The sequence below is a fragment of the Apodemus sylvaticus genome, chromosome 7 (assembly GCF_947179515.1).
Source record: "Apodemus sylvaticus chromosome 7, mApoSyl1.1, whole genome shotgun sequence".
Taxonomy (NCBI): Eukaryota; Metazoa; Chordata; class Mammalia; order Rodentia; family Muridae; genus Apodemus; species Apodemus sylvaticus.
In genome coordinates this window covers 11,732,561-11,751,686 of record NC_067478.1, presented here as the reverse complement: position 1 = coordinate 11,751,686, position 19,126 = coordinate 11,732,561, and the positions used below count along the sequence as shown (strand labels likewise).

The 19,126-nt window shown below is 41.8% G+C and overlaps 1 protein-coding gene and 1 long non-coding RNA gene across 2 annotated transcripts in view; one reads left to right on the top strand and one right to left on the bottom strand.

The window, feature by feature from the left end:
- Arpp21 (cAMP regulated phosphoprotein 21) overlaps positions 1-3,156 on the bottom strand; it is a 162,304-nt gene extending 159,148 nt beyond the window's left edge. The window contains exon 1 of the mRNA XM_052187090.1: positions 2,554-3,156. The gene's annotated coding sequence lies outside the window, so the exon portion shown is untranslated. The remainder of the gene's footprint in view (positions 1-2,553) is intronic.
- Positions 3,157-13,133: 9,977 nt separating this feature from the next.
- Positions 13,134-17,610, top strand: LOC127689578 (uncharacterized). The gene is made up of 3 exons (XR_007978943.1): positions 13,134-13,380; positions 16,667-16,925; positions 17,019-17,610. It is a non-coding gene; the product is annotated as an uncharacterized LOC127689578 (long non-coding RNA).
- The last annotated feature ends 1,516 nt before the right edge of the window (positions 17,611-19,126 follow it).

Genomic DNA, 19,126 nt, shown 5'->3' with positions numbered 1-19,126 from the left:
TCCAAAGTTAAAGGGAAAAAAATAACACAACTATTCCACCAAGTCCATCTAAAACCTCCAGATTCCTTTAGCTCTGGAGCAAAGTTTCAAGTTCATGACAGAAAAATCAACCCAAAATTCCCGTGGCAGAAATTCAGATTGCCACCACCATCTGAAGATGGTGGTAGTTCTTTGAATCTCAGAATGTTTTGTAAGGTCCAACCCATCTGCCACAGCAGAACAATGATTCAGGAATTTGAAATTATTTCTGCATTCATTACCCAACATTCTCACAGCCTATATTAAAAATAGTAGACACACAGGAAGTCCCCAGTTAGCATCTCCTCCCAAGTTTTAAGAAACTCGAATTATTGAGTCTTCTTTCTAAGAACCAGCAAAGACATTGAAGGAACATCTAACCAGCTATTCAGAGAGAATTCTTTCACCCAAAGCAATCAATTCCCATTGATAAGATATAAGGACCTGATTCAAAAGACCACCTCTGCAGCCTGTGTTACCTTTCCATTTCCCTCTGCTCTGCAGTCTCCACAGCAGCACGGGGCTCTGTCTTTTCTTGTGCTCCTTTCATTGCAGAGTGAGATGCCTACTTCTTCGCTAAACAGCATTAAACACAGACTGCAAAGAACTCCTCAGGGCAGCATACTCTAACAGGGCGATTGCTATAGTTCTCAAGGTAACCACACTCAACTGGGATCTATGACAAGCAGTCACTGCGGGATTGGCAATGTGCAAATCTAATCACACACACACACACACACACACACACACACACACACACACACACACACACGCACACACACACACACACACACACACACACACACGCACGTCTGGGTCTGAACGGAATTATCAGCAAAAAGAAATCACCATGTAATGAATGAAATTCAGTCACCAAGAAATCTAATACTATTCCCCAGAGCTGCATAAGTTTCTTTACATATGCTTCACCCAAAGTATTATTAAATAAGCATCCAGTGAGAGGAATAGTTACTTTATCATTTGGATGACATAAATTATACTCAGAGAGAAGAAACTAAGACATAGTAAAATACTATGATCTAAAGCAATACATTTAAAATTACATTGAAACCAAATCATATTAGCCCAGACAAGCAAGAGAGACAAGCAAGAGAGGTTCTTTTCTCAATTTTTTGGAATGAAAACATGGATCACTTTAAAAAGACATCTACATTTATTCTCTAGAAAACTATAAAAATAGCCCTCCAGTCAAAGCGATTAAAAAGCAAAAGAAGATGTGGACAAATGACACTGAGAATCAAAGGCACGCAGTTACATACCTTGAAGAGCTACATAACCCCGAAGACAGGGTCTCTCCTGTTAAGATCACTCTGCTATTTGAAGGGAGCATAACCAGCTCCCGTGACTTCCAAATGACTGTCTTTCGTGAAAATGACATTAGCTAAAACGCTAGTCAGACATCAAGCCCTATGGTAACACAATCTTGAAGGAGGAGAGGGTCTACTCGTGCTGAAGAACACATAGAAGGCTTTCTCACTTTCACAGAATTAAAAAAATATACAAGCAAACAAGGATCTTCCTGCCTTCCTGCCTGCCCTCTCTGCTTACTTAAAGCAGTGAGCAGCAGAGTTGTGTTCCAAGGCAGATGAGGAAGGGGTGGGCACAGTCTAGATTCATTCTGCATTGGAGCAAATTTTGAAAAAAAAAATACAGATTCATTTCCATTTTAGAGACTGTCATTCTTACTTCCAGAAGCTGTGTCCTTTGAGAAGGCAGACAGCAAAATGACGGTTTCCATCTGTAACATGTTCTCAGGGACATTATTTCTAGCAGCCTCACCTTGTGCCTCCCATCCTGCCATGACATTACCTTCCTCTGTGTTTTTTTTTTTTTTTTTTTTTTTTTTTAATTTAAACTTATGCTCCAGTCTTAGTCTGCGTCTGGAGAAGGTGACCAAGCTTCGAACTTAACACATCGGTGACATCAATCCTAAGCCATATAATTTCTCTTCCGAAGAAGAAACTTTTTAAAACACTTGCCTGATACAGATCCAATCCTACTACCACATTTATCACCCGAGACATCTAACGTTACACCGGAGGCTGTCATGAAAATGACTTCAAGATTTTACAAAATAAAACAAAAATATTACCATCCTCCCCCTCCCTTCTTTGGCCTCTTGGGACCTAGGACCTCTGTGGTAACTGAGGAAAGTGACAAGTTTCCATTTTCTCGACATTCTTTTTCAACTGAATCAAGAGAATGTCCAAACTTGGCACCATAAAACCCATATGAAATTATTGGAAACTTCTGTTACAGAAAGCCTCGTCCCTTTCAATTCCCTTCCCAGATTTCAATTTTTGCCTGCTTTGGGGGAAGGGGAGTCCACCCATGCTTTCGGCCGAGACACAGAAACAAGATAAACAACACAGAAACGACAAACAGGTCAAAGGGAAAACACAGATAGATGGTAGAAAGAAAAAAGGGGGTGGGGGTGGGCGGCAGAAGCAGAAAGCCCCAACAGCGAGACACAAAAGGCTTGCGATGCTCACGTCGGAAGACTTGGCTCTTTACCTGAAGGAACAGTGGAGTGACACAGCGTCCAGGTGCCTTGACTGACTGGATTTCGTTTGGGGCTTTTGTGAATAATTATTGTTTCTCAGTGAATGCTTTGGTTGGGTCAGTTTGGTTTGTGGCTTGCCTTTGCTGTTTGGTCGATTTATTTAACTGCTAGCAAAAGGAGCCCTCGGCTTGGAGTCAGGGGTCCTCGCGCTGCCCAGGCACAGCGCTGCTGGGGAACGTGTGGCTGCGGCTGTCGGACGCTCGCCCGTCGCTCCGGACGCTTGGAGGTCGTCGCTGCAAGAGAGCCTGTTGTCACCCCAGGCTGCTGAGCTCCTGTCCGACTATTTGCCTGTCTGTCAGTCAGTCTGCTTCAAGAAAGGGGTTGGGGGTGGTGTCCAGGCTTTGCTCCTTTCCTCTCTCTCGGGAGTAGCCACCGTCTCCTGCAGCCAGTCCTTGCACTGATCTGTCCGCCCCTCTGCGACCTGAGGTCCCACAAGCAATGCGGAGGGTGGGGGGAGACCAGGCGACTTGTCGTTGGAGCCCGCAGGTCTCTGCTACTTTGCTACTTTGCGCTCCGGCCACTTCCCCAGGTCGGGTGGGAGGAGGTGACTGCAGGGAGCGAGTGCGCGGGGCTGTCTGTCCCTGTCCCTCCCTCTCCCTCTCCTTCTCTCTGCCCACTGAATCTCTCTCTCTCTCTCTCTCTCTCTCTCTCTCTCTCTCTCTCTCTCTCTCTCTCTCTCTCTCCTCTCTCTCTCTCTCGCTCGCAGGATTTCGATCTCTCTGGCTGAGTGCGTCCACCTGCCGGTCACTCTTGCAGTCCCGCCGGAGTCAGCAGCCTCGGTGGGGCCCCCTGACCGCCCCGCCCGGCCATGCCCTCCCACATGGCTGGCTAGGCTCCCAGGCAGCGCCCAGCTCCTCCCGCTGGCCGAAGACGCGTCCAGCCGGGCGGGCACCAAGAGCACCGAAAGCATTGCACATACTCTCCCCCCACCCCACCCCATAGCTCCTGCCCAAGACCCGTGCTCCCGACCCCTCCACGGAGGAAGCTGGCCCTGAGGGGACGCCTGGTGATGCCCGGTCGCTGCGCCACCACGCAAAGCCAAGGATTGAGCGCAGCCGGCACTTGCTCTGTGCGCCGGGCGCTGCCATCCCCACTGCTCTCGCCACCCCTGGGCTGGAGACAAAGCGCATGAGCCACGCGCGCGGCAGCGCGAGCATCATTAATCAGAGAGGAAACTGGCGCGCTGCCCCGGCCCCGCCACCCTGCCTCTCCCTCCCAGCCATCAGGCGCGCCCCGGAGCCCAGCCCTTGCCTACCTCGCTGGGGTACCACCACCTCGAATCCTAGGGATGTTTGGCCAGAGCTTCTGGCTTTCTGGTACCCCGCGCTTACTCTCCCCGGCCAAGTGCAAAAAACAGCCCAGGGCAGCAACACCTCACCCCACCCAAGAAACGATTCTCAGCTTTGAGCTCTCAGATGCCCAGGCTTTGGAGCTGAGAGAGACCACAAGTCCAGCTGCTCAGCGAGGCTGGTCCTGTGGATGCAAGACCGCCCAGATCACTGCTGTCTGCCCCGCTGGGCGCTGGTGCGCTGACTGAGAGAAACCAAGCACTGCAGAGCCCAGAGGGGTAGGGCTGAGGCAGGGAGCAGAGTTGACACCTGAAGAAATAAAAGCTCTGATTTACCCATTTGTTTTGGAGATGCATACTATTTTTATTATGCGCAATTCATTTTTTTTCATTATCTAAGGGCACACTACCAAGAGGAGGAAAAAGTACAGTGAAGAGTGAATAAATTTCCGGAATTCCGCCCACCCGCGAGCAAACTATACATCCTACTTTCCAACAGCATAGGTCACCAGCCAAGATAGTCAGGTCTAGTTTCCTACCCCCAGCTGAGAGCAAGGCATTGGATTCTGGCTTTCTTGGCTGGCTTGTTATTAATGGATAGCAAAATTATAGTCGTGCACTTCTGTGTGCAACTGCCAAAGCTCATTTTAACAATATCCAATACCCGAGCTTCTGAGATGCAGACAGCGAGCTAAGTGTGGATTTGCTGCAATGCACAATACATTGAAAAAGAAAAAGAAAAAACAACAAATAACTTACATTGGTGATTAGTAACCCCATGAACAAACAACAAATATGTAACCACCATAAACTATGCTATGAAAATCTCTTCTTTTATTTATTTGTTGTTTGACTTCTATTTAAGTACATCTGCCTTTACTGGTAGTGGTTAAAAAATGAAAAACAAACAACAACGACAACAAAGAACAGACTTATCAAGACACATGGCTTCCGTGGTGTTCTAGAAGAGTGATTTGCATAGAATCTGTATAGTCATGCAGCCAGCTACTAATATATAGATTATAGATCTTAAAGTGTGTGTGTGTGTGTGTTCACACATGCATGTGTACACTACAGGGAGTAGAAGGTTGGATTGGTCCTTGATGAGTAGGTCATTATTCTCTAGCTGTTAGCGTCTCCCTCTGGGTTTCCACTTCTGCAGGGCAGGACAAATTCACAGTGTAAAGTTTCAGGCAAAGGATCCTAAAGCTTTCAGGATCAGCACTTTGGCTTTAGCTCCATCTTTCCGACTAACGCTTCTCAAAACATATTGGTAAGTGTTTTCCAGCCTTTTGGAATGTAATAGGAAAAAATGTTTCTAATCATACCCTAAGAACCAAACACTAAATGGCTTCTTGGGAAATTGTATTAATATGTGTATGTGGTCAGTGTAGGTATCTTCTAGACAAAACCATCCCCATCCCCATATACCCATACATACCCACACAGAACACAATTCTGTAAACAAGAGTGGAAATTACAGCTTTTGAAAAGGAGAGTGGAATTCTGTGAGAAATTCTAGTTTAAAAAAACAAAACAACTCTAGCACTTAGACCGAGGAAAAGTTTCTAAACCTTAACAATAATGGACAAACTGGATGATGATATTTAGAGTAATACCTCTTGTGAATTTTTAAGCTCTGTTTGAAAATAGGAAGTACATTTGGATTTAAAACATTAAAACTCAATTTTATTTTCTGACTTTTCTCCATATATATATATATATGTATATATATATATATGTGTGTGTGTGTGTGTGTGTGTGTGTGTATTTTTGCCAACAAATCAGTGGCCTAAGAAGGTCCAAGTTTATTTGAGGCCACATTGCTAATTGGTATTCAGCTATCCAATTTAAAAAATTTGTGTCCTGGTGTGGGACTGAAATATCCTCTTGGGACTATTAGGCAGATAGTGAGCAGTGCTATCATTGTAGGGTTCAGAAAGGGTGCACATTTCCTTAAATGATTAGAAGTGGTTCTTAACCATTGAGGCCTTTGGCCTGACAGATTAACAGATCTTTTATTGTGTAAAATGAGATCTTCCGTGTTGGACCTCTGAGTGATAAAGTCACAGTGGCGGGGATGTCCTCACTTTAAAGATGACCTAGACAAGTGGGAAAAGCAGGAGGTGCTGTTACTCCTGGTCTGAGGGCCCTGGAGTGTTTGCTGGCATTGTGTTTGAAATGGGAGGGGGAGCCTGTAACCAGGTAACCCCAGCTTAGGGAGCTGAGCTCACCTACACACTGGCAAACATCTGAGACTGTTGACAAGCTCCTCTAAACACACACTCCCTGGAGACACTAAATTAGTGCCCTTTAATGAAGCTCTCAAATTGGATTTTCAAAATAAGGCGAATTGCTAGAATAACCTAGCTACCTTTATGAGCACCTTTTCAACTGAAGCGAGAAGTCGGATTTCCATGCTGTTGAACTTGCAGCATTTCTCAACAATTAGGTTGTGAGGAACTCCACTTAAGGGTGGACACCCCCTCCACTGTAAAGGCCCACATATTCCCTAGAGAGACTTCTCATCCACCTCGTATCCAGCTAAACTGGCTAGGGTCTATTAAATATCAGTCTTGGGTTTGGGTTTCAAGCTTTAGAAATATACTGAAGGGAGGAAGGCAAAGAGAAAGATGGGGCGGGGTAAGGGCGGCAAGATTAACATTTCAACCAGAAAAGTCGAGAGAGCCCCCATTCTTACTTCGTACTCAGCCAAAATAACTCCAAAAACACATTTCAGAACATCAACAAAGAATGTTACATCATGTATGCATCTGAGCGTGAAGAAATGTCACGATCAAAAACAAAGAGGACTTCTGAGACTAGAAACCAAATGTTCAGATGGCACAGATCCCTTGGTTCCAGCTCTGTCTCCTTTGCAGTAGGCTGGCTGTGTGCAATGCAGGAAAACGATCTCTGTGAGCAGGCAGGCCAGGAATGACCCCTAGCCTGCCCTCCCATGAAGTGATGCTCTGTTGCCAAAGTAGCTCAAGACGTTTCTTAAAAATAAATGGGTTTGCAGCTTTCTTGGAGCTCCTGACTCAGAGGAGGGGCGATGGAGACAGAGGCACAGGAGGCATCTGCTACAGGGAGGTTTGGAAAACCTGTCAGGGAAAGATCTGAGCAACAATAGACCAGGAAAGCTGCTGAATAAGTTACCTTGTTTCTTTTCAGCATTCCTTGGGTCAGATAGAGAGACATTCAAAGCATCTTGCTCTCTCTCTCTCTCTCTCTCTCTCTCTCTCTCTCTCTCTCTCTTGCTTCCTTGCTGGGAAGCAGAGCACTGTGTTTGCCCATTTGCATCCTGAGAAGCCCCAGGCTCTCATGGGGTCAGGCAGGAGGACAGAGGCAGGAAGACATTTTTTCTGCAAAGCAGGAGTGGGATACCCTTATCATCGACTATTCTAGGACCACTTTAAATAGAAGTATAGTATAGTTCCACATGGAACCCATTAAAGGCATCGTTGCTTTTTTTTTTTTTTTTTTTGGTTTTTGCTTGTGGAGTATGTATTTTCACATGTGGTGTGGGCACACATGGACTCGCAGTTCACATTCACCTGTGTGTACAAATATATGGAGGCCAGAGATTGACATTGGAGTCTTCCTCTGCCCATCTTCACTTTTATTTATTAAAGTAGGGTATATTTCTGGAACCAGAGCTCACTGATATGTCTAATCTAACTAGCTTGCTTGGCTGGGACCTTTGGGGCTCGAAGCTCATCTGGCTTTCTTGTGGGTTCTGGGGATCCGAACTGTGATCTTGAAGCCTACCCAGTAAGTGCTTTCATCCAGTGAGCCATTTCCCCAGACAAAGGTGTTATTGATTTAAAAGAAACAAACACACAAAACACTTGGCCTAAAAATGAAAGTGGAGAAAAACCACAAGTGTTAGAAGACCATGTAAGAAAAGAGAGGTCGATATTGTATCCAGGAAGTCCCAGGAAGGACAGAGAGCAGAGCCAAAGCTGTGCCAAGTTAGGTCTGTAGTCCATCTCTTTTATAGCCTTTCCTGAGGTCACAGATTCCCCAGGATAAACACTGGTTCCTTCCTCGCACAGAAGCAGATGAGTGCCACTATCAGATATTTGGCTTCTGATAGTGACAATTCAATTAATTTAATTAGGTGTTATGGGGAGTGGGTAGCTACAGTCCATTTCTGATGGGATGCAGGACATCTCAATTTCAAAACTATTCTCCAAACCAGAAAGTGAGATGTGTGTGTGTGTGTGTGTGTGTGTGTGTGTGTGTGTGTGTGTGTGCCTGCACGTATGCACTTGCCACTTCAAAAAATACTTAGGTCTTATGAAAAAGATAATTGTCATCTCATAGCCAGCCTCTCCAGAAGGACAACACTAGAGTTATCTGCATAAATGTACAATTTGTTCTCTAGAGCCATTCTTCAAAGAATGTCTTTTTTTTTCTTTTCAAAATGAAATTTACATTTATGCAATGTAAAGAGGCTTTTTGGGGAAAAGAAGAGGATTTCAAAATCAGAGGAAACAGAATAAAACCTTTCCCAGAATACAACCATCCAAATTGCCACAGCTTTTTTGCTTAGCCAATATCTATGCATATGTATCTGTAAATCCATGGATCTGTTTTGCAATCATGGATTATAGACTACGTGTTATTTTATAATCCACCTCCCTGTTCCCTGCTCTCCTCTCGACTTTTGAATGAATCATGAGTTCTTTCTATGTCTTTGGCTATATTGGTTAATTACAACACAGTAGTTCATTAAATCTTTGAATGTACCTCTGCTACAAGTAAAAGAATATATGAGTTCCAACTTGGGAGAGTTTATTCTCTTTAAAGTAAATGAATTTTCCCTCCTGAGGTCTCCTGTAGCCCAGGCTTACCTCAGACTCATCATGGACTGATTCTCCTGCTTCCAGATCCCTGGTGCTTGGATTATAGGTTTGTGTCACCATGTCCAGTGTACACACTGCTGCTCATTAGGCCCAGAGCATATTCCAGAGCCCTATCAACAAAGCTACATCACCAGCCCCAAGGGAAATCTTAAAACTTGAGCTCTTCCTCCAAAAAGTATCTATATTTTATATTTGATACAATCCTAGATTACAGTTATTATACTAATTTCTGAATATCATTTTCTTTTATTATCAGGATTTATTAGAGAGCAGTTGGTTGTTCATTTATTATTATATTGATTTTATAGAATTTAAGTATATCACAAATATATTAAAATATACTTTTAAATTAATGGGATTTTAAAAGATATTTTAAAAATCTGTTGTGTTTGTGTATGTGCACTTATGTTTGTATTCCTGTGTGTGTGTGTGTGTGTGTGTGTGTATGTGTGTGTGAAGAGGACAGCATGTGAAAATCAGTTCCCTCCTTCCGCCACATTGGGCCTGTGATTCTGCTCAGGTCCCCAGGCTTTGCAGCAAGCACCGTTACCTGCTGAGCCATCCCACTGGCCCAAATTGTTTTAAATTAAGACAAAATCATTTTTATGTAGTGAGCAAAAGAAATTCTCTGTGTTTGCTAACAACCATTTTACTTCTCTTTGGTAAACAATTTCAAATAAAACTGAACACCTTTAGACCAAGAAGTTAGGATTTGATGGGCTAGGAGATTCGGCTCTCTGCTCTCCCAGCGATAAAGCAGACCCCTAGGAAACACCCAAAGGTGTCTAAAGTCGTCCCTTTTCTTTGCTTATGACTCTAGCCTACAGAGTCACAGGCACTGATGATGTTACTGCAACTCCTCAGCTCCTAGAAACACATTGGCAGAAAGGAAGGTTCTGTTGGGATAGAAAGACTGCCAGGCATCTGTCTGCAGTTGTCTTCTCCATGCCTTATAAACCTGAAACCCAGGCTCTCGCGGCTTCCCGACTTTCCTGCATGCATTGTATTCCATCTTCTTGCTGTCTGATGAGGTCATGATGAGTGGACCATTCAATTACCATGGGAATGGTTTGTATCAAATTTTGACAAATGACGCTTCTCTGTGCTGTGCTAGAGATGTATAGCACCTTTATCTCCCACAGTGATGTACATGGGGTTGGATGTACAGAGAATCTAGGCAAGGGATTATGAAAATTTCACAGACTTGGTGAGTCTCTGAGGGTCTCTAAGAATCAGCCTTGAGGATGACCCAATGAGACACAGAAGTTCAGCAAGAGCTAACATTGTGGCTTAAGCCATTGGGAACTGTTGCTTGTTACAAAGTCCATCTAGATTGCCATGATTTGTAAACTACTGATCCCACAACATGAGACCGGCAGTCTAGTAAATAGAGCCTGACTTAGGATTCCCAAGGCCAGAGTTGCTACAGAACCTGTCACCAAATTACTGTGAGATTCAAACCAGTCATTTTTATATATGAACCCCATTATATCTACTTTTTATTATTACTTTTATTTTCATTTCTAAAATGCAGGGAAGAGTCTACGTTTTTCTTCAAATCAATCCCGAGCCGTTCTGTTGACACTTTACGGTGAGGCTTGGCACACACCCAGAAGGAGCTTGTTCCTAGTGTATGTTAACATTACGCCAGCAATATAATTACATGCTCTCATCTTTGTTTGAATTCTAGAACTGGCCTAGAAATCTTCATAAACTATCTTAAAAGGTTTTTACATCAGAACCGAGTCGAGGTTAGAGGGTGTCTGTGGGGAGCTGGTGGCGTTTGCTGTTGTCTCTCTAAATCTAAAATCTGAGCTAATCCTGTTTTCTCACCTGCAGTGAGGATTTTCAGGTTCCAGCACCACTCCTTATTGTCACATCTGCCCATAAACTCTTTCATTTCTAGATTCAATTATTTAACTTCTGACCTGTTTTTACCAATGTTACCAGAGTTTTTTGATGGTAATTCTCCAAATAGCCTGGGTGTTAAATAAAATGCTTTTACTATTTCATTAACCCCTACATTTTTAGTTTTCATTTGAACACTTTAGGAATTATTCAGTTATTATTTTGACCACTTAAGGAATACATTTGTCTTATTAAATCTGAATGTTTTCTCTTGTTAGATACACTTAACAATATATATCTGGATTTATCTTAGCATGCATCTGCTGGAAGCCAAAGTTGTTCCCATTGAAGCTTTATTATTATGTTACTATTACATTATATATTATATATACATATATGCATTGTTATATTATATATACATTATTGCATTATATATTAGAATATTATACTATTATATATAATGTAATTATATTTATAATATAATGGTAACATTATTATATATGATATAATTGTATTTATAATATAAGCTTTATTTTTATTATGGTTGTCCTACACTATAATTTGAATTATAAATCATTATCATGCCACGAGAATTAGGAAATATTTTTATCATTTACATCTGACTTATACTGACCTGCTTTTTGAGGGCTGCCTCATCTTTCATCACAGAGACTTAGTTTTGCTTTATCTCAGTCAGTAATTTTAGTTAGCGGAGCTCTCCTTTAGCTTCTGCCATACAGTGTCTTCCAATAGTTCGTGTGCTTTGGACACAACGTATGTCCGTCAGTAGAGGCTCGGTGTAAAACTGTTAGTTCAGCCGTATAAACCATTTGCACTTTTTCAAACAAGCCTCTGCTGTTCCCTCTGCGCTGTTGCATTGTTCTCCCAGCCACTGAGCGAACAGCGCTAACGTCTTCGATTATTTCTAGAAGCTTGCTAATCTTTCCACTACAAACATTGTGGGTTTTAGTTTCTTTTATTATGAGTACGCTTTGAGACAAAAATGTTACATTGTGTGTGTCTTTTGCTAATTCTTTTCCACTTTTTAATTGGATATTTTCTTTTATTTACATTTCAAATGTTATCCCCTTTCCCGGTTTCCCCTCCGCAAACCTCCACACCCTGTTTCTATGAGCACGCTCCACTCCCCACCACACTCTGCCTCATCACCTAGCATTTCCCAACGCTGGGGCATCAAGCCCTCACAGGACCAAGGGCCTCCCCTCCCATTGAAGCATTCTAGCTACACACGGCCTTTTTGAAAGTTGATTTTGCCTGTCATTAACATAGACAGAAAAGTTTTGTTTTGACCGTCCAGTGCTGATGTATTCAACCTTCATTTTGCATCTCCTGTGTTGTTACTAGTGTATGTTCTGAGTTGCGGTCCTGTTTCATTTAAGGTCGACAACTGTTGGTCTGTTACAAATACAACCTCAGGGATTAATTTGCTAGATCTGTGCTCATTTATACCACCAGGGCTGTCCTCTACTCTGTTACTCTCTTCCGGATTTAGTTCTGAAGACTTTCACCTTGACCATCGCTTCTTTGATTTCTTTCCCGAGGCTTATATTAGATATAAACTGTAGGCTCTTGATGCTTCAAACTGTCTCCTTTTCCTGTAGGGACTTCTTTATGGCTTTCTCCTGTCTTTGATCTTTTTCTTTTTCTTTCCCACCTGTGATTTTAACCATCTATTAGACTTCACTATACTTTCGTTTGTACACATTTTAGATGTTCCACTTTAGGATCTCTCTTTTGTTCATCTTCCAATGATCTAGTCCATGTTCCCCAGCTACAACGGTCTGTTGGTGCTCTTCCATGGACTGCCCAAGGCCCTGGTCAAACAGCTCATCTGCTAACTTCCCATCTTCCTTTATCTGTCATGTAAATGGAATGCAAAAATAATGAATGGCCTTTATCTTAAAAATCTGAGCCTAAGAGGCCGGAGAGGTGGCTGGTAGTTAGGAACATCTGTTGCTTTTTCAGAGGTCCAACTTGGTTGCCATCACTGGGGAAGCAGCTCACAACCATCTGTAACTTCAGCTCAAGGGAATCCAACATCCGGGACTCTGCAGACACCTGCAATCATGTCCACAAATCCACGTGCAAACCACGTACCTATACACAATCAAAAAAATAATAAAAATAAAGATTTTTTTTTAAAAAAACCTGTGCTTGATAGGTTCTTCAAAAATAATTTAAGGAATCGGTTTCATTTAATATTTTCATACATTTCTGTTTCCTAGTTATTTGCATACTGTTTTTATCTATGTATCTCAAAATAATTAGTTTTCATTTGCATAGTCACCTATTAGAATATAGCCGTTTGGGGTTTTTTTTCCCCCTTGCAAATGTAGTAAACAACTAACCTGCCATTCTGGATACTTTTAAATATCTCTCCTCATGTTGTCTGCCTCCGTTTCTTTTCCATTGGTGTGACCAAACACCCCCAACAAAAGTAACAGGAGGGAAATGGGCTCATATCTGGGCTCATAAAGCAGGAAAGGCGTGGGGGCGGGGCCCGGAAGCTGGCTAGTCACCCTGCTCAGTGCTCAGGAGCCCAGTGAGCCGGTTGTCCAGTCCCAGCTGTGAAGCCTTCAGTCCTGTCCCCAGTGACCCACATCACTGATGAGATTTGGATCCACACAGGTGTGTCACCCTCAGACAGAGGCAGGAAGTGATTCTCGAAGAAGAGCCTTCTTCCGGTGGCCTTTGAAGCTCTGACTTCTTCACTCTTCCTTCTGAAGCTACGTGGGACTCTGCCCCGTCAGGTAGGAGGACTTGGATGATTTCCTCCGTCTAATTTTCTTTTCAATCTATATTTCTTTTCTCATAATTACTAAGCCTCCAAGGATGCTCTTTCTAATTTCCTTGTGAATTTGCCATTTCTATTAACTCGACCAGAAAAGATTCATCAGTATGAACTAAGCATGCCATAGAAAAATTAACTAAATATTTATTCTAAAGTTTTGGTTATATTAATATATCTTATTCATTTTGAAGACTTTAATAACTCAACTCCAATTTGGGCTAGTCATGTACTTTTGGGTGTGGAACCATTTGCTGGAACACAGCTGATCTACTGGAGTAACAGATATTTAAAGAGATACTCTCTGCCTTAGAAGCTGTCATCTGTCCATACCTCCTTTTGGTTGACAAACTAGAGCATATAACACTTTTTATAGATTGCCTTTAAAAAACAATATTGCATCACCAATTTATAGTAACAAGACAAAAATTTCATGTAAACAAAATATTTTCATATGTATATACCCTTACATATAAGCTTGTTGATTAATCTTACATATATGATTACTCATGCATATATTATAATATTGTAGAGTACAGTATATATATATATATTATAATGTAGTATATATAATTTATAGGAAGATTTTTCAGTGGGTTTGTATGATAGCTTCTGGCATATCCAATTTCATAATTGTCTTTTCCGTTGTGTTAATGTGCTTCCTAACAAAATTGATTGGCTTGTGTGTAAGATACATACATAATATATTGTACAACACAGTATATGTCACATGTGGCATATAACAAATGTCCTTATAACATATATGTCTACATAGTGTTTGATGTATTAGGTTTGACTGTTTTAGATTTATTTATTGCATGCACATTTCATGTGCTTGAGTATTCAGCCTTCATGAAGGGATACATACCACATGCATGTGTGGTGCCTGCAGAGGTCAGAAAAGGGAATTGGATCACCTGGAGCTGGAGTTATAGGTGGTTGGTAGCTGCTCTGTGGGGGCTGGGAACTGAACCTGGGTCCTCTGAAAGAGCAACACACACTCTTAACCACATAGCTGTCTCTAGCCTCAGTTTATGCATAATGTTTTAAATGCCTGTCTACTCAACAAATGCATTTTCAAAAAGTATTTCATATACTATGGCGTGTAGTATAGATCTTATGTATATAGTATATATATTGTATATATAATGATTATTTGTACATAGCCACAAGTATACATGTACATGAAAACTTCTGGTTGCTTTTTTGATAGTGGCAAATTTTATTTTATTTAGGAGTTTAGTAGTAGTACAAATTTTCATGCCTTATATCTTTTTAATTTTTTTAAGTTTCTGAGATTTTATTATGATTAGATCATTTCCCCTTCCCTTTCTCTAAATCCTACCATGTAACCCTACTTGCTCTCTTTCAAATTTGTAGCCTTTAAAAAAAATCATTATTTACATTTATGTGTTTATATGTCTGTATGTGTGTTGTATGTGTTTATATGTGCATATGTGTGTTTGTGTGTGTATGAGTATATATGTGCATATGTGTGTTTGTATATGTGTGTGTTTATGAGTCTCCATGTGTTTGTGTGTGCATGTGGGTTATGAGTGAGTGTGAGGATGTGGGTATGAGTATGTGTGCATATGTGTGTGTGTTTGTGAGTGTGTGTGTTTGTATGTGAATGTATGCAGGTGTGTGTATGTGTGAGTTTGTGAGTATGTGTTTGTATGTGTGTGTGTGTGTGTGTGTGCATATATGCCTAAATACATAAATTACAACCTGCTAGTCTGTATCATGTTACTTCTAAGTATGTTTTCAGGACTGACCATTTGGTACTGGAGAGCCAATTGGTGTGTTCTTCCCTGAGAGAAGCTATTTCTCCTGCTGTCAGCATTCCTTGTGGCAGAGGGGCCTGGCAGATTAGAAGAGCCATAGATATTCTTTACACTTTTCAAGAACAAGCATGTGTTCTCTTCAGCCCTAGAACAGCTATAACTTAAAAATTTAGCTGTTTTCAGTTTAGAATGTACTTTGCTATTTTCTCACATCTTTTTATTGTCTCACATTCTTTATATTTTTATTCACTTAAAATATATTTTCATTTCTCTCACTTAGTTTAATTATGATCCCTACTTTAAACCTATTAGTCAGCCGGGCGGTGGTGGCACACACCTGTAATCCCAGCACTCTGGGACGCAGAGGCAGGCAGATTTCTGAGTTCGAGGCCAACCTGGTCTACAGAGTGAGCTCCAGGACAGCCAGGGCTACACAGAGAACCTGTTTCAAAAAACCAAATCCAAAAAAAAAAAAAAAAAAAAAAAAGTAAACCTGTTAGTTGTGGGGAACCATCCCGAGCTATTCGGACTTATGCTTACTCACAGCCCTAAGGTGGCAGTTGCCAAGAAGGAAGAACAATTAACTAGAGCCTTCCCCTTGAGCTATCGGTGCGAGAAGATTCCCAAGAATACCACAAGATGTTCCTGCCCTAACAGAGGAATGTTCCTGCCGGCGGGTGTCCCCACTTGGATGACCTCCTCGCTTCCTGCTTCCATTGCTAGAGGTGTCTCTGCCCTTTCCTCCTTTGTTCTTGTGTGAAGGTCAATTCCTTCTCTGTAAGCCTTAAAACCCACTTACCTCCCCGACATTAAATGAAGCCTTGACACAACACAGACTGACTTGTCTTTCTTAGGGTGCTTGGCTTCCTTCCTTCTCTCCCCCCTTTTTTGACCCTCAGGTAGTGCCTCTTCGGGACTCTGGAATAACTGGACCTGCTGGGCGGGTCAGTTAGTTACCAACTCTAAAGTCAGAGCTATCTGAAAGACAGCCTAAACACCATCTTATAGTTATTATTTGATAATTAGTAACACTTTGCATTAAATGATAGACTGGGTGAATGGCAATGTCCAGTTCTTGTTCTGTTGTGGCGCAGTGACTGGTGTGGTGAATTTTGCTTTAGGAGACAATTAACATGACTGGGCTCAAATTGCCTACTCAGCATTTAAACCAGCAACTGAAAATCCCCCATATCTTTCTGTTCTACATTATGTTCTGTGCACCCAAGGTGAGTCCCCAAGGTTTCAGATGAGATAGATGGACAGAATGAGGGTTCCTCTGTATGAACAGCTCATTTGGAGTCCTCTATTACTCTCCACAAGTCAGGTGACTAAACCTTTGTTGAATAGAGCCTTAGCTAGATTGTTGGCCAGCTACAATCCATGAACATGTTTAACCTTGAATCTAATGCTCTTTTGATTCCAGGATCAGTTTCCTTTCAGCATCTATTGTCTTTTATTCTACAGAGTTCGCTACTAGCATAGCAGTGAGGTTTTGGTCTGTTGGGAGCTTAGCCACACTAGAAAGAGGACTCAAGAGTTCTTTGGATTCCAAAGGAAGAAAGGCCAACTGGATGACACAAGAATGTGTACACATAAATCTTAGATCCTGGAGAAGAGGTGTCACTCCAGGGTCTCCTAACACTCCACTGTCCCATCACCATGCCTGTGTGTAAAGAGCCTGGTCCATGGTACCCTGCTCATGTTCTACAATAAAGGAATAAAGGTAAGGAAATAAACACAATTGTTAATCCCTGTACCACCTCCTCTTTGGTTCCTAAATTTGTCTTCTGTGTTTTGTTTCTTCTGAACTTGACAGTCTTTTACTGAAGCATGGGGTGTATCCATTCACCACATAAAGTTTGATGAAGAGAAAGAGAAGCATCTGGTCAGCTTATTGGGATATTTTACAATGGAAGCACTTTGAAATCTCACACTAAACATTTGTTAACAGAAAAAGATCTTTTCAGGGCTTTTGTAAAAAAATAAAAAAATTAACATCTTCCTGTTGGATCTAGTTCCCAATTCAAGGTAGAATAAAAATCTAATCTGGTCTTTTCCCTCAATTTGTTAGACATGCTACTTAGGTACATCATTTTCTCAATTGCTTTTAAAATAAATTACATTTGATGTGTTCCTCTCTTGGTCACTGCCACTCAAATCCATTACATTTCAATAAACCTAACTGAACAGAAAGAATAGAGGGAAATTTGGAGAGATGGCTCTGCAGTTAAGAGCACAGACAGCTCCAGCAGAAGACCCAGGTTTGCTTCCCAGGACCCATGCATGACTCACAGCTGCCAGTAACTTCAGTTCCCAGGGGATCTAGTGCCCTCTTTTGGCATCCGTGGGCATTGCACACACATGGTGGACTTAGGAATGTGCAGGCAAAACACACATATACATAAAATAAATGTGGATTTTTGGAAATCGGTGTATGTCTCATCCTGTTCATAGTTGGCATGACATGCAGGACTGTTTCACAAGAGTTTTTTTTTTCATTTACCAGAGAACACAAGTCCTTCTTCTAAGCAGAGGGGTTGTTCAATAAGATAAAGTGAGGAGCACAAGGTCACCAGTGGACAGCAAGTATTTGGCATTGATGCTGTTGAGGACACAGTGGAAGAACACCAATAACAAAGGGGCATTCTGCAAATAGATATTCTCTTCTGCTTGTGAGTTGGTATCCAAAACAGGCAAGTTATGAACAGAAAGAACAATGAGGATGGGTAAATTGAACCAGGGCAGAGAACATTAGATGGAAATCATATCAGAAGGCAGCACAGAGAGATCATCTAGGGACTAAATACTCACCTACATGTATGTTAAAATCCCATTTTTTTGGTATTTGAATTGTGTTTTGGTTATTCCAAGCTTCTAGGCTAATATCAGCTTATCAGTGAGTGCATAGCATGAGTGTTCTTTTGAGGCCGGCTTACATCACTTAGGATGATGTTTTCCAGTTCCATCGATTTGTCTAAGAATTTCATGAATTCATTGCTTCTAATGGGTGAATAGTACTTCATTGTGTATATATACCACATTTTCGGTATCCATTCCTCCCTTGAGGGACATCTGGGTTCTTTCCAGCTTCTGGCTATTATAAATAGAGCTGCTATGAACATAGTGGAGCATGTATCCCAATGTTAATCTGAACTCTAGCACAGAGGAAAGATTCCATAGCCACGGGCACCCAGGTCACCTTTGCTGCTACCAAAAGCATCCATTGCCTGGAGAAATTTCGATGTACGATTATCTCAACTTCACCTAGTAAGAGTTGGGAAACTCCACCTTTCCCTAGCTCTGAGATGCAGGAGAAATGAGTTGACAAAGGAAATTAATGCCAGTTTGGAACATGGTGTATTGAAAACTCTCAAGATTTCAATAGAAGAGAAATAGGAACATTCAGAAATATGATGGACCCACTTCGTGTGATCTGAGTCTCCAAAAAGAAATGCTACTAAAGATGTTTGAACTGAGCTGGAGAGTTGGTTCTCTGGGTAAAGTTCTTTCTTTAAGCAAAAGGACTAGAGTTCCTTACCAGAACCTGGCATGATGACATTCTGGGGATGCAGGGCAAGCAGGTACCTAGGGAGTGCCAGGCCTGTGACAGACCCTGTCTCAAACACAGGGTAAATGACACTGAGGAGTCATACCCAAGGTCATCTTCTGACCTATAGATGCATAGGCATTCACATTCCTCTACACACACACACACACACACACACACACACACACACACACACACACACAAACAGTCACACACATCAAGTATGGAAAAAATCAAAGAATAAAAACAATTTTCAATTACTGCATTGATAAAGAGAAGTTGGGGGAGATTAGTGAACACCAGACAGCTGTCCACCAGAATCCAGTCCTAGAAGATCATGAGTTAAAACTGGAAGAGAATGTGAAGCTGACTGGGAC